Raw genomic sequence first — 4433 nt, 5'->3', positions numbered from 1 at the left:
ATCGCCCCGGACTCACTGGAAACGGTATCATACTCTGATCTGAAGAAAGTCTTAAAGGAACATTTCCAGCCCAAGCAATCTGTCATGGCTTGGAGGCACACATTTCAACAGAGAGATCAGCGAGCTGGGGAATCAGCAAAAGAATACGTTGCGGCCTTGAGAAGAGCAGCTAAACCGTGTGATTTCAAGGACTTAGAGGAAAGACTGCGTGATCGTTTTGTGTGCGGACTGAGAAACAGAGACTTACAGCAGAAGCTGTTCGCCATGGAAGATGTCTCTTTCCAAGATGCTCTGAGAGAGGTTTCAGCAGAAGAAGCTGCAAGTGGGGCGGTCAAGAACATGCGGCCCACTCGAAGCGCTCCAGTGACTGCAACCATCCACAAAGAGGTGGACAAGCGGTACCAAGCAGCTGGGAGGAGGTCCAAAGATCGTCAGGACAAGGGCCCAGCTGAGGTTCGTTGCTTCGGATGCGGGGGTCGCCACAAGCGAGCGGAATGTCGGTTCCATTCCGCTATTTGCCGAGCGTGCGGAAAGAAAGGCCACATCGCTGCGGTCTGCCTGGGTCGACAGAAGGAGTTTCTACAAAACAACATGATTCGCCACGCTACCGCGGCTCCTTCACACCCTTCTACCAAAGGTGGCGTCCATGTTGGGCACAGCATTATTTTATCTAGGGGGGAGGGTGTTGTGTCCCATGCCTGCAGAAGCAGGCGCGGGAAGTTGCAAGAGTCCCGGGCATTTGCAAAAGCTGCCCGGGACCAGACTGAGTGGCGCCGGCCTTGCGCGCATGCGCAAGGCGGGAAAGGACTGCCTTGTGATTGGTTGGAATTGCCCGGGGATTGGAGGGTATATATAGAGGCTTGCGCGCCTCTGGGTTTCGGTTGTTCGTAGATTGGAAGCAGAGAATAAAGACTTGTTAGAAATGCTTCGTCTCAAGCGCCATTATTCTCCGGACTTAACAGTACCCATATTTACATTATTATCTTTGGTGATGTTATAGAAGTTTTGTCCCAAATGCTTGGAGGCAGCTAGGATCTGAATGGGACAAAGCAGACTGAAGTTAAACCCAGGAAAGATGAATGGGCTGTTTATCCATCAAGGGTTCCATTGCTAGTGTTTGTCTCAAGCATTATCCCTTAGAGAATAGGTGTGAGAGCAGAGATCTTCCTGCACGAATGGGTGGGTGGAGACTATGGCCAAGGAGTCATTTCATCTTAGCTGGAGTACCAGTTATATCCCTTCATGAAATGGAAAGCCTTTCTAAGAATAACTCACCCAGACTACTGAACTGCTTTTGCTGTTGGGCTCCTTTGAAGACCATCCCAAAGCTACAATTGGTACAAAATATAGTAGCACTTTGCCCAAGGTATTATTTGCTATGGGCATAGCATTAATGTACTTAAGGTGCTTTGTGTGACTTATTACCAAAATACTTCCTGGATTGTCTGTTCCATTTAGACTTGACCCATTCAATGTGGCCATCATGAGAAAAGCCCTTAAAAACCCTGCATTTCCATGAAGTAAAGAGGCTAAAAAACAGGGAAGGTTTTGAGGGAAGCATTCAATCATGGCTTCACTAATTTGGACCAATCTCTTCTTAGTTAATAGTCCTGGAGGTCTTTGAAAGCAGAATGTCATCTTGCATGTACAGTAGCTGTCAAAATGATACTTAGTAGTAGTGAAGAATTGTTTATAGAGTGACATCATTGTTGGTTAATGGTTGTAAGAGTAATAATTGTAGAATTAATTGCTGGTACTAGGTATATTAAATATGTGTTACTTACCATGGATGTTATTTATACCTATCATATCATAGACACTTCACAGTTTTTATTATATTGTACTTGTTTACATTAGATGTTATTCTGGGGACATTTTAACTATGATTTTGTACATCACGTGTGCCTGCTTAGATATGATAGCATATAAATCAGGTAGGTAAGTAGGTAGGCAGGCAGGCAGGCAGGCAGGCAGGCAGGCAGGCAGGCAGGCAGGCAGGCAGGCAGGCAGGCAGGCAGGCAGGCAGGCAAATAAATAAATAAATAAATAAATAAATAAATAAATAAATAAATAAATAAATAAATAAATAAATAAATAAATAAATAAATAAATAAATAAATAAATAAATAAATAAATAAATAAATAAATAAATAAATAAATAAATAAATAAATAAATAAATAAATAAATAAATAAATAAATGAAGTCGCTATCTGGAAACCCCTCACATACCCTTTTGAATTACATGATTTTAAAAGAGGGTGAAATATAAATGATCTTCAATGAATAAAGATTATACAAGCTTTGTCCTTTCTTAATATTCCTGAAAAATATTTGTAGTCTCACAACCTTTCATATGTATATTGGACTGGAAAGAATTTTATTTTAAATAAATCAATTCATTTTCATATCAGTCTATTTTAGTTTGTTATAATTGTGTTGCATGATAATAATATTGTTTACCTGCATAAATATGTAAGAATGCCTGAGCTCAGAACACAGTAAACTCTAGAGAAGTACAAAATATGACATCTATTATGATAGTGCTAATTAATACAAAAACATAGCAATAGAGTCGAACTTCAGTTGAAACCAGAAATCTCTCCATCTGATTATCAAAGTCATTATATGTTCTCAGTTTAGGGAGATGAAAGAATAAACAATGAATAAAGTTTGCTGATTTGTATCTTGAGATAAACAAAATTAGCAACAGGGAGATTGTTTATTATACATTCTTTTGTCTGCCATGACAATCAGTTTCCCTAGAGGTTCTAACAGGTAAGAGGGAGAAAATTATAGTATTTAGTATACAGTGTCAAGATTAAGTGTCCTTTGAATTTTTGAAAACAAATGTCATCACTGAGAAATCATTTTAAAAACTATGCAGGTAACAAATTAACATTCCGTCTCTTTATAAATTCCCAGTGAATTTAAATCTCAAGTATCATGTTCCTTTCTGCTTTTCTCTTTTACAATCCCCCTTGCTCACCCCCAGTCAAAGTGGAAAGGATGCAAAGTAACTTAATAAAATGTCCCCAGGTATTCCAAGCTTTCCATTTCAGAAGCCAAAAAAATATTGGGCTTCAGTAGCATAAAAAAAGTTTAAAATTGGCTGGGGAAAAAAATAACAACATACTGCAGCTGGCAAAAGTAGATGGTAATGGCTGTTTATCCAATTACATTAACACAGTAAAAGGTTTCTTTGCTCATAATGCAGAGATTACCTGACAGTGACTGTTTCTTTCCTCAAGTTTTTAAACTGAAATAGTACCTGGGCCTCAGCCACTGCAGAGCAGCCAAGCCTCTTTTTAACCTCTTTCTTTTTTGGATGCAAAAGGTTCAGTTTGTCTGCAGGAGCTCTGCACTGACTTGCTCAAGCTTAAGAAGACAGGAACATGTGACTATGCAAATCTTGATTCAAGTTTCTAGAGAAACATAGAATAGAGTGATTTTTTTTTCTGTGAGGAGAGAAGAGAAAATGGCACCCTGTTCCCAACTCATCTTGGCTATCTTCTGGCTCTTCTTGCTGGGGAAAGCAACTTATAATGGAGAGAGTTTTACCAAATTTTATCTAGTTTTATCTAATCCTTGTTAACTTTAATGCCTTTATATTTGTTTTTTTATTGTATTGCAACTTCTCCCATGACTATCCAATACTCCTCCATCTCTTTCAGATGAGCACTTTATGTAAGCAAAGGTAGAAAGGGTTTTGATTATGGTTTTTAAAGACACCCCCCATTCCCTTTCAAGGCAAGCTACCACAAGGCCACCATTATGCCATGACATCATAAAGGAGACCCAAAACTACTGAAAAAAATCAAATGGTTAATCAAATCAAAACAAAGGAAATCAAGTGAATAAATATGATGTATTCATCAAATCAATATGAGCAATTGATTTGCCTCATATTCAAACTGGAGAACCACTCTTCTATTTAGTCATGAATTCTGCCCCCTGGTTGGCAACCTCTGCTTACCAGAATCTCCCAAGGCAATTATGAATATGGTAAATTTGTCCCCAGGTTCCTGGATCATGTCAACAGTTATATTCTCCCTCAAATTTCCAAAATGTGTGGCCCTACAGGTGGGACAGTGTCCACAGCTCTATTTTTTATCAGGACTGAATCCTCTACATCAGGGGTATCAAACTCGCAACGTCACGTGACGTGTCGTGACATATTGCGACTCTTTCTTTATTGCCGCAATGGGATGGGCACAGTTTCAGCATGACACATCCAGCGCATAGGCCAGCAGTTTGACACCCCTACTCTACATGTTCACCTGGTTACAGGTGAGAAAATGACAAAATTAAACATTTGGCAGCTTGTCTCCCATTTTAACTAGAAATTTAAAAAACATAGTATAAGTCTTGATATTTCTATGTGACAACCTTTCACATTAAAGAAGCTGGTTCTCCATGAAGCTCTCTTCATAAG

Source organism: Protobothrops mucrosquamatus, unplaced genomic scaffold, assembly GCF_001527695.2.
Source record: "Protobothrops mucrosquamatus isolate PMUCROS unplaced genomic scaffold, P.Mucros_1.0 scaffold1074, whole genome shotgun sequence".
Lineage (NCBI taxonomy): Eukaryota > Metazoa > Chordata > Lepidosauria > Squamata > Viperidae > Protobothrops > Protobothrops mucrosquamatus.
This window is presented reverse-complemented; position numbering follows the sequence as displayed.